The 11,131-nt window shown below is 37.5% G+C and overlaps 1 protein-coding gene across 1 annotated transcript in view; it reads right to left on the minus strand.

The window, feature by feature from the left end:
* Positions 1 to 11,131, minus strand: part of LOC108970847 (formin-J) — a 77,585-nt gene that overhangs the window by 36,287 nt on the left and 30,167 nt on the right. Inside the window, exon 2 of the mRNA XM_018936506.1 lies at positions 7,877 to 7,909. The gene's annotated coding sequence lies outside the window, so the exon portion shown is untranslated. The remainder of the gene's footprint in view (positions 1 to 7,876; positions 7,910 to 11,131) is intronic.

Raw genomic sequence — 11,131 nt, forward strand, 5'->3', positions numbered from 1 at the left:
TTTCGAATCGGCAGTTTACTACTTGGTTGCACTGTCCCTAAGCAGTAGCGTAAGAGCGGAATCGTTCCGTTCGACTTTACTGCTGAGGATGATCTTAAACTTTCTGGTGAAGTTAACATTTTTGGTATTCCATCCCTAGGGAGAAGAGCCAGCGGTATTATGCCACTTAGCTCATTCCTGTGTTGGGAAGAGACTACTTTACCTCTGCTAAACCCTTCTGCTGTCATTTGGAGTTGTATCAGTTTGGTTACTTGACCGACTACTAGCTGCAGCGTGGTGAGTTTCAGCAAGACATCCGACATCCAGACACAGGCGAGTCGTTGCAGCTTCGATAGTTGAACCTCTACCGACGTCTGCGAAGCTTTCGGAGCCCAAGCTACCGCTCCATAAGTGATAACAATTGACAACAATTTGACAATCCTTGGCTTGCAACAACAGGATTTACCAGCAAGCCGATTGTACACCATCAGTGCCTTCGTAGCTTTGATTATGGTCAGATCAACATGCTGCTTCCACCGCAGAGTCGAATCCAGMGTGAGAGCAAGATATTTGACCATATTAGTCATCTCCATCTCTCTGCCCCCGAATGTTAGGTTCCTRAGACCAGACAGAGTGTTCTGTGTGTTCCAAGTATGATCATAAACTGCTCAAGGAATAGTGAATAGTTTATTTTTATCTTGTTCACTAAAAAATTCTTTCACGAATTTTGACGAGTACTTACCCTCTTACCATATAAAATATATATAATAATATTCACTTCACTGGTGTTTGAGCACAGTCTAGTTTGTCCGAGACCTCAAAAGATTTAGCTTCCTCACTTCTAGGCTTGTTGGTAGGGGCTATTATATCACAATATAGCACAAGATACTTCCTTGAAGATTKGAACCGAAGTTGTTCTCACAGAAAYGCATAAATATATATATTTACATATAAATATACATATGCTGTTTACTAATTATTAACAAGCGTTTATGTACTTTGTCACAGCTATCTACCCTCTTACGGCGCTGACATTTAATACATATAATCTAAATTGAACATAAATAACGCGCACAACAGTAAAAGGCATGTAGGAAGGTTACTGCAACCAATCAACACCAACAACATGAAACAAAAAAGTAGCAACAATTATATTAACAAGACTCAAGAGAATTGCAAAAAACGCTGTARGCAATAATAACAATAATGCCGACAGCATTGTGCGTCACCTTACACAAATATATACAAACACACATACATATGTACATAGCTGACGCTCAAATATCGGTAAAAATGTTRTATAGAAAAAACTGTCAACAAAGTAACAGCAGCAGGCGCAGACGCAACAGGCCGCAGCCCAGCCCAGCTTGACCGCCAAACGGCAGCCAAACAACTCGTCCACCTTACCCATTAAACTTGACGCCGCTTTTACCGATTTGGACGGAGATTTAATTTATTTTCGCTCATTTYGTGTTTACATTGTTTTCATTCCTTCCTTTAAAGTCTTTTTTTTCAACGCCACAAAATGCCCATAAACAAAAGTGTAATTGAATGAGCAAAAATAAAAATGGGCAGGTCACAGAGGAGCRGCGCGGTGGCGCCGAACCGGCAAGGTGTTTGTGTAGCGTCGCTAAATGATGGGAACAATTGCGCGTAAGTAAAAGTAAAAAGTCAACAAAGAGATCGCAAAACTACAAAATAAACGTTACTTGTTAGTGTTAACGAGCGGAGGGGAGGTGGCGGCGGAGTGCATGCGCGCATGACGCATACAACGCAACAACAGCGCAGCAATTTAACGAATTTATTGAGATGTGCGGGCATCTTAAATATTTAATTCAAGTGCACTTAAGCGCGCGAATCAGTGCAATTCACTGAAAATCACAATGAAAACAACGCGCATAAAGAGAAATCGCCAACGAAAAGCAAAACGAAAATGCTGGCGCACAATCGCAACGGCGGGCGAGGTGCCAATCGCTGACCATTTTTAGAAGTCRTGAGGTCAATGCAACTGATTATGCACTACACCATAACGGCGCTGGGGAGGAGAGGGTGAGMGGGAGGCGAGCGCGTAATGTGATGCGTGCGACGGATGCGTCTGAGCAGTGCAGGCGCGCACAACGGCTGCGCTTTGTTGTCGCGCGAATCGGGTCGAGGCGGCGGCCGTCCTGCACTCGACGCGCTTGCTTTGATTTCCTTCGACTGATARKCGCAAAGACTGCGACTGCTGGCAAATTATGCGTAAATACAAGTTTATGAAAATTACTTCATTAAATTGTGGCAATGCTGAATTTGTCAATTCCCCATTTGCTAGTCACTTATGCACTTCTGCTCCGGTCACTCGTACTCGTATGCACATGTGCACTCGGTTGACGTCCTCGAGACGTTAAAGTTATTTAAATAATTTAAAATATTTATTTCTTTTCCTCTTTGCATGATTATTCGTATGACCAGCTGCATCTGTACACGATCATCTACACCGCCGAAAGCGCTGACAGCGCCATCTCTACTCAAATTCGCACTCGTTTACGCCGAAGCCCACTCTCACACCCACTCAACTCCATTAAGCATTTGACTCTAGCCCCACAGACTTTAAATACATGTGATTGCGTATGCCATCGTAGATTGAGCATCAGCCGCGCACAGCGGGCGTAGAGGATGAAATATTTGGTGAAATAAAATTTAAGTGGTGAACGGTAGATCGGAAGTCCACAAAATTCCTAATGGTACTCGATAGAAGAGACTGTAGCAACATGATCGGATTACTAAGTGGTCACTGTCTGATGGCGACACACGCTCGTAGAATGGGGCCGACAGATCGAAAAGACTGCAGGAAATGTCTAGAGCAAGRCACCAGGGCAATATTGGAGCATATCTTGAGCATTTGTCCCACCTTGAATAAGACTACGCTGTAAGCATCTGGGTTCCCCTCGGTATGACACACTGGAACAGGTATCGATCTGTTAAAATTCGCGTTAAGCGCAGGCAACCTAAATGATGTCTACACCTATTGGMCCTCGTAACTGAACTCCWTCTGGTATCGCAAAGGACCRAAAACGGTCTATGCGTGGCTCATTGGCGTATCTAACCTGAGGCAGTGGTAATAGAACGTCTAAATAGACAACAAAGCAACAACAAAATTGATTGGGTTTCGTGATAAGTGAAAAAAAAAATCGGAAATATTTTTTACTCTTTTGATAGTTAACATAATTATTAATGCAGTTATTGTTTTTGTAGGTTTCTTGATAATTTTATTAATTATGTATTACTATATTTACAAATATATTCGACAAAATATCTCACTGTGCGGCGCTTCACTCATCTTAACGATTTACTGTGCGAAAAGCGCATCTTTCAAGCATCTCTGCTGATTGTTGGATTAATCTTAGCTTGCTTGTTGTAGATTGATGTGAGTGCTTCGACTGCTGTTGCCACTACAACTTGCTACCACACACAACTTCAGTGCGAATATTCATGCGATTGTTGTTGTTGACATTACTTAAGTGCTGTCACTTTTAGATAGAATCATTCATTTAATGTCTAAAAGTGTTCAAATCATATTATTAGTTGTGTCTTTGAAGCTAATCATGGCAGCACAGCATCGACAACCTTGAACAATGCTAATGGTATTTAACTCCTACGAATAAACGATAAAACTTTGGCAAGAGAATCTGTAATTTCGCTACTAATGCTAACAGGCGCTTAGTCATAAAAGGGATTAAATCGAAATTATTGCAAATATCAAAGCAAAATCTTCAAATGCATAACTGAAATAAAAGATGAAACTGAATAAATGGCTTCAAAGAAGATTTTTAAGAAATTCTGATAACATTCTGGTAGGAAATATGTTTTAATCCTAAAAAGAAACAGGAAAAAGATTTTGAAAACTTAAACTTTTTTAAATAAAAATCCTTTAATGAGCATTTCTTTCACAATTTTTCAGTAGCCAATATTTTTTTTCTGATCAGCACTACTCAGCCATCATGTGGCCAATTTTTGATCCTGGTGAAACCTTTTTCTATGTTTCTAACTATAATTTTGTAGGTTTCCTTGAGCTAAAAGCTTGCCAGCATATTTTTCACAATTTCACATAATCTGGTGCTATCTAGGAAATTTTCGCCTATCAGCATAAAACTTTTCCAAACTTCCGGAACAGTCGCAACCTGGATAAAAGTTACATATTCAAATAATTAACTGCCGTATTGGAGGATCATTGAATATTTCACCTTGTCCTTATTCAAATTTGGATTAAATACGGATAGATATCATGTATTATCATTGAGTTAGTTTTGAAGAAATACTTAACTTTAGCGCAAGTTTTATTTTTCAATTCATTTCCACCGATAGACTGTACCGATAACTAGAAATTTTTCGACATTATTGTTGCTGAGGGATGAGTAGAGCAGAACATTTTGCTGACTGTAAGTCTAGATATCCCAACGTTTGATTTTTATTAAAACTTCCGCATAATTTTTCTCATATTTTCTTGTATGTAAGTTTTATAATGTTGAGTTTTGTTAAACACAAACGACAACAACATTATAACATTCTTAATGTTTTTTTCGAAATCTATGTCGTCCTCTCAAAGTAATCCACCTTGACCCCAGTACAATTGTACSAACGKTTTTTCCAGTCCCCGAAAAAGYTGTTAAAGTCAAGCTCCGTAATATTCTTCAATGCACTACATATTTAGCGATTCACATTTAATGTCTTGAATTGACTCAAAACGGTTTCCAAGAAGCGGACGTTTGAGTTTGCTGAAYAGCCAGAAATCACACGGAGCTAAATCCGGCGAACCCGGTGGTTGTGTCATGATGTTGGTTAAAAATTTGGCGTAAAACTCACGAACAATCAATGCAGTATGCGACGGTGCCTTATCGTTGTGCATGAGCGAAGAGTTGTCGGCCCCCTTTTAGGAATAACTTCGCACAAATGACGCATAAAATTCAAATATTATTCCTTGTTGATAGTTTGACGGATCAGAAAGAAATCGAAGTACACCATACCTCGATAATCCCAGAAAACTGTCAACATAACCTTGATTTTTGACCTGCTTTGAGGTGGTATAATTTTACTCGTCGTAAAAATCGCTGAATTGAACTTATGTACTTCAGAAAGACAAGGATATACTAAGMACGAATGTTTATTTTGATGAGACAATTGTCACTGACAGTCATATTWCGACAACAGAATGAGAGGCTCACCCAATTTGTTCCCTGATTGACGATAAGATTGCTAGGACAGTTTGATTAATGAAATTAGTTCATGAAGTAGGAAAATTGATTATTATCGTTACTATAAATAGTTATCTACATTAGAAATGTATTTTTTAGTTTAAGTAAATCATTGGATGTTATTAACTTTGTACATGTAAATTATCTACTAAACACGCACATACATACATACATAGTGCCATACAAACCATCGTTGTATGAATGAAGTGTATAAATAAAATATGTTTCAGCCAGAGAGATGGATCTGCTAGCACTGGACTTCAAACGGCAGCCAGTGAAAAGAGAGTGAAATTCTACCCGCGTCAGTAAGTGATTACATACATATATAATTGTGTTGTGTTTGTACAAATGTACATATGTATAAGGATGTAGATCGATTGAGGTCGTTTTGATTTAGATTTGCATGTTTTACGATTTTCCTTTCGCTTGTCGTAATTAGCCTCTATTGGCTTGCAACAATTGACAAGCAATGATAAGTGATACTTTCGTTGATCGACAGCGCCTGTAAAAATATTCTATTGTAGAACGATTTGAGAACATGAAAGGCTGCTAGAATTTGCATTGTTATTACAACACTTTTTGTTGTTTCTGCAACGTAAGTCTGCTTAGAAAAAATAGAAAAAAAAAATGCTTCAAATTGATTTCTCGCCATAAATTGATTTCATGTTTTCAGCAATTTATGCAAACTGCAATGAAGGCAAAGCAAAACAAAATTGCAAAAACACATAAAAAAAACGAAAATCGAATGTTGTAAATGCGGCACACAAATGCCGTCGGTGTCATGTTGTACGACTTTTATTTGACACGCATTGGCATGCAGGCATGTTTCACACATACAGACGCATGCACGCGAATGCAACCATGCATCAGATGTGTGCGCCAACTTTTCAGCACGATTTCGCTGTTCAGCAAAGGATCGGCGCATATTTAACAGTTCAATAACGAASCGAACATAATTAAACAATGGAAATTTGCCAGCAGCAACAAAGCAATAAGCATATATGTATGTATTTTAGAATATGAAACATAAACTGCTGTCATTGCAAACATAAACGGCTATACAAATGTTGCTGCAACTTGTTGACAAACAKTTTCGCGAAAGGCAACAAACAGGCTGTTAATTTCAGTGTGGAATTCGTTTGAGCTCCGGCTACCGAGCAGGYGAGCAAGTGCGAAACATAACACTTACCACCAATCGCGTAAATACACATATGTATGTTAGTAAATTGGCATACCCTGACAGGGTATTTAAGTTTGCCACGAACTCTGTAACACACAGACGGAAACGTCGGATACTCTATAAAGAACGTATTATAGTATACTCGTATAAATGATCAGCGTGACAGATAATTTGCGGATCCAAATGGGATTACTATAGCACACAGCGCTAAACTTACCGTTAAGAATTGAGTCTTTGCATGAAATTTTTTTYATTTGACAAGATATGCCATTCTACGAGTAAGATCGGATCGCTATGRCATATACATACATACATACATATGTAGCTGAYAAATAAATTGAAGGATCAATGTCTGTTACCTGAGTAAAAATTGAGATATCTTCATGAAATTCGTTACGCGCGTTCCTTGGCCAAAAAAAAACACGAGTTTGTAGACGCACGTAATCGGACCATTGTCACGCCCAGAAAACGCTATTAACCGAAAATGTATAAAGTACCGTAACTAAGTACTAAATTAAGATATTCAACTAATACATAGCATCGCATCGGGATCGTAGTGGTACCTGTGTGAAAAAAAATTTCAAAAGGTGGACGTGGTACCGCCCTGTAATAAATTTAATTTAATATCTCCTAAGTCACTTAAGCTACCAGAACGGAATTTGCTGAGTACAAATATTATAACAACTCCTACCGACAATATGAAAATGGATGAAATCGGATGATCATTCGCCATAACGGTACTGTTAAAAACTACAAAAAGCGCGATAAATCAATAATTAAATACGCCAGARACGTTGAATTTTATCACCCAGATGGTATAAGAGGCCTTAATTGGAGRCTGAGTTAAAATATATCGAGACCCGCCAGATCGATTTCAACCAAATTTGGTTCRTGACATTCCTGTTACATTTCTATGTTACAGTGTGACATTACAGAACCGTCTTCCCCAGTATACAAATCAGGAGTCAATTAATATAACAGTATACAACTTTGAACGAATAGTATCTTTGATCGAACCGAAAGTGTTCAAGCCCCTAGGCTTTTGTCCAAAAATATCGGTGAACGTGTGATTACACCGCATACCTATATGGATCAATATATGTGTTATTTGGTAATGAACAAAATCCGGTGAAAAATCGCCTGGACCCAATTGGAGAATGGAGTCATGTTTRTGYAAGTCAGGAATATTATCTGGCCGYCATTCACTTAGAAGTGGCCAGAAGCAATTCTTTTACATATGGTTCAAGCAGCTCATGACTTCCGGTAGACAAGAGTGCAAGTTACGGAAGTAAAAACTGTTTAGTTAAACCCAAACTTAGCTCTTCCTTACTTGCTTTTTTAATATATTTAATATTATCTGATGTTTTTTCTGAAGGATTTACATACTAGCTTTTGTGGTCGTAGGTCGCTTTTATTATTATTAATGGCTTTGTGCCAGTAATTGCTACTTAACACCGCCATAAGTCTTATAAGCATACATACATACCTAGAGGTTGTCGAGTGCAGTGTTGCAGATTTTCTGAAATGAAAAAATGAAAAATGTCTTTTTAATTTGAATTAATGGATTAATGCAAGCAAAGACACATTTGTTTTAATCAACTCATACATGCACACAAATATTCATAAATTTAGTACATACATATGTATATACATATAYTTATGCAAAGTACATCGCAGAGTGGGAGCTTTGTTGACTTCCGGATAAAGATTGATTGCGTGCGTAGGAATTTAAATTGCAACAAAAACAGATGGTTTTATAACTTTCAGGAGCGAAAGGCTACTTAAAGTAAATATTATAACATWTAATGCGTGAAAATATTAAATGGATAATACAATATATATGTTCAACACATTCATAGTAACTTACTCTACAACTTAATTTTTCTGTTGCATAATTAGAGGTAGATTTTGAGATTTTTATAAATGTTTGGAATAATGCAAGTTTATTTCATTTTCTCAAAAATTAATTTGACTATAGAAAGAAGGATGCGAAAGATGCAAGACTAACCAGGAACGTCACATAAGCAGCCATGACATCGCCAAGAAACTTAACATTCATCATMAAACGGTTTTSAAYAATTTAAAAAAGGCTGGCTACAAAAASAAGCYCGATGTTTGGGTACCWCATGAATTGTCTGTGAAAAATTTAATGGACCGAATTAACATCTGCCATACTTTGCTGAAACCAAATGAAATCGAACCATTTCTGAAGSGAATGGKWACAGRAGACAAAAAGWGGRTCAAATACGACAATAATATGCGAAAAAGATCATGGTCCAAGCGTGGTGAGGMKCAACAAATGAACGCAAAGCCAGAATTGATGCCTCCACTATGTGAAGCTTAAGTCTGGTCGAACGATTGATTCTACATTTTCTTGTCAACAACTGATGTGATTGAAGCAAGCAATCGAAAAGAATGGCCAGAACTGAACAGCAGAGAGTTCTTCGTCTGCAATCAAGACAACGCTAGGTCAGACACATCTCTGATGACTCGGCAAAAACTGGGAGAGCTTGACTGGGAAGTTTTGATGCATTCACCATATAGCCCTGACTTTACATTTGTTTCGGTCAATGTAGAGTTCCCTTAATGGTATAAGGTTGTCTTCAAGAGAAGAGTGTGCCAAGAAGCTAAAAAAGTTTTACAGTGATGGAATAATGTCTCTAGCGAAAAAATGGCCAAAAGTGGTCTACCAAAATGGTACATATTTKGTTCATTCAAGTTCATTATAAATATAAAGAGAAAAAGTTGAAGTTTGTTTAGAAATACGAATTTCGACTACCCTATATTTAAGATTTGCGGAAATATCTAACAAGCATCTAAGTTCGTGGTTTTATGTATGAAAAATTATTATTTACTAATTATTAATTTGTACATGTACTGTAAATAAATAAATCCAAACAAAAATCCCTGGCTTGACAATTCGCTAGCTAAAACGTTTTAAGCAGAAATGAACTTTTTGCTTCTCACAAATATTTTGATTATGTATTTATTTATTTTGTCATCAGAATGCGCACCCACGCGATTGCTTAATATTCAATTCGATGCACTTAAGCAGAATTTCAATATTGATGTCTTCGTTGAGCGCATTCACAAACATTATTCTATAGACAAATTATGGATCTGCACACAGTCACAAACTTGTGTATGTGTTTAGTTGCAACATTGACAGAACGAATAAATGCTAATGCATTTACTGTTATGCTTATTTTATTACTTCTCGGACGCATTTCAACTTCGAAGCTCTGTAGTAATTTGCAGAAAACGTGGAACTTGTCGCTTCTCTAGCTATGCATGCATGTAGTGGTAAGGTACAGCCACTTTGCCTATCGAACATGCCCAAGTGTGACACCCACACCTGTATCGCTTGAAAAATCAAGCGAATCAAATTGTATGGAATCGAATAAAAATGCGTCATGCGCGATAAATCAACACTTGGCGATCCGAACTGATGAATACATACTCACATATATACATCAATCGAAACAATAGGCACTTGGTTGAGTTTGCAGAAAAGGCTTGCCCATAAATGGCGTTTCACAGTGAAATACAACAGCGAGCTAAAAATAAAACACAATTTGACTATTCGAAATTTCATAAAACATATACATATTTTATATATATACATACATACTATATATTATGTATATACATATATTATATACATGCAAGTATACATATATTGTATATAATACAAAGTTTGCTGACTGATAAACCCACATGCATGCATTAGTTAAGTGTAAAAGGTAAATTTTGTATTTTCGCACTTCACTCAAAGTTCGCGTAATTATTATTGAATATTTGGCTTAAAATTCTGGGCATAATCATTTGTGTATTGCATAAAATGTACGCTTGCATATCCCACCAGTATTGCCATATTCGTAGTTTTATCGCTAAAGCATACTTGAGAGGGAGGCAAACCGCCAATGAAGTGCCAACTCTTGGCTCAGCTGGCATACGGAAGTAGGTACACACATGGTTGTGGGCTGTTTTCATAGATTAAATCTTTCGATAAACACCGCGCAAGTAGATTTTTTTTTTACAAATACATATGTMTGATTATAGACATATGCATAGCTGGCTGGTTCTTGAGTTGAATGAAAGTAAATCTTGTACGAAATATTGAAGGACAGCTGAGTGGCAGGTCTGCCTTGATATCAGAAMAAACTAATCCAAAGAAGTAAGGGAGAGCTAAGTTTGGGCACAGTCGAACATTTAATACGAGTACTCTTGCAACTTGTAACGACTAAAGCCGGGAAAGTACCTTCAGGTACATAAGGTTTGCAGGTTACATGGGTCTAGGAGTTTTCAGCCGATTTTATTCATTCGAAGCACAAGTATGTGCCGTTATAAGAAAAACACGCTGTCACCCGGAAGTTCGAAAAACTTTATAATGGATATATRGGGCCTAAGTGAACTATTAACCCGATGCGACCCATTTTTCATACACATTATTTCTGTAACGGGGTCCAAATATCCGGTACCTARAGGCTTGAGCAGTTTTAGTTGGATTTGAACAATTTTTAGTCATAAGGTGGCCTRCAGGGTTTGTCCGAAAAGTAATAAGAYTAAGTTKATTTAAAAAAATTTATTAAACTAATCGTTACAATTCCTTAAAAGCTTTCAAAATAGGTTCCTTCTATGTCGATGTATTCGCCGGAATAGCCTTGAGAGTCGAGGTGCTTGCCTTGGTTAGCTATCGGTTCACAAAAAAGACGGTGTGAGCGGGGTCGTTGTCGTTGTG

The sequence above is a fragment of the Bactrocera latifrons genome, unplaced genomic scaffold (genome assembly GCF_001853355.1).
Source record: "Bactrocera latifrons isolate USDA-ARS-PBARC rearing strain unplaced genomic scaffold, ASM185335v1 scaffold_310, whole genome shotgun sequence".
NCBI classification, from domain to species: Eukaryota; Metazoa; Arthropoda; class Insecta; order Diptera; family Tephritidae; genus Bactrocera; species Bactrocera latifrons.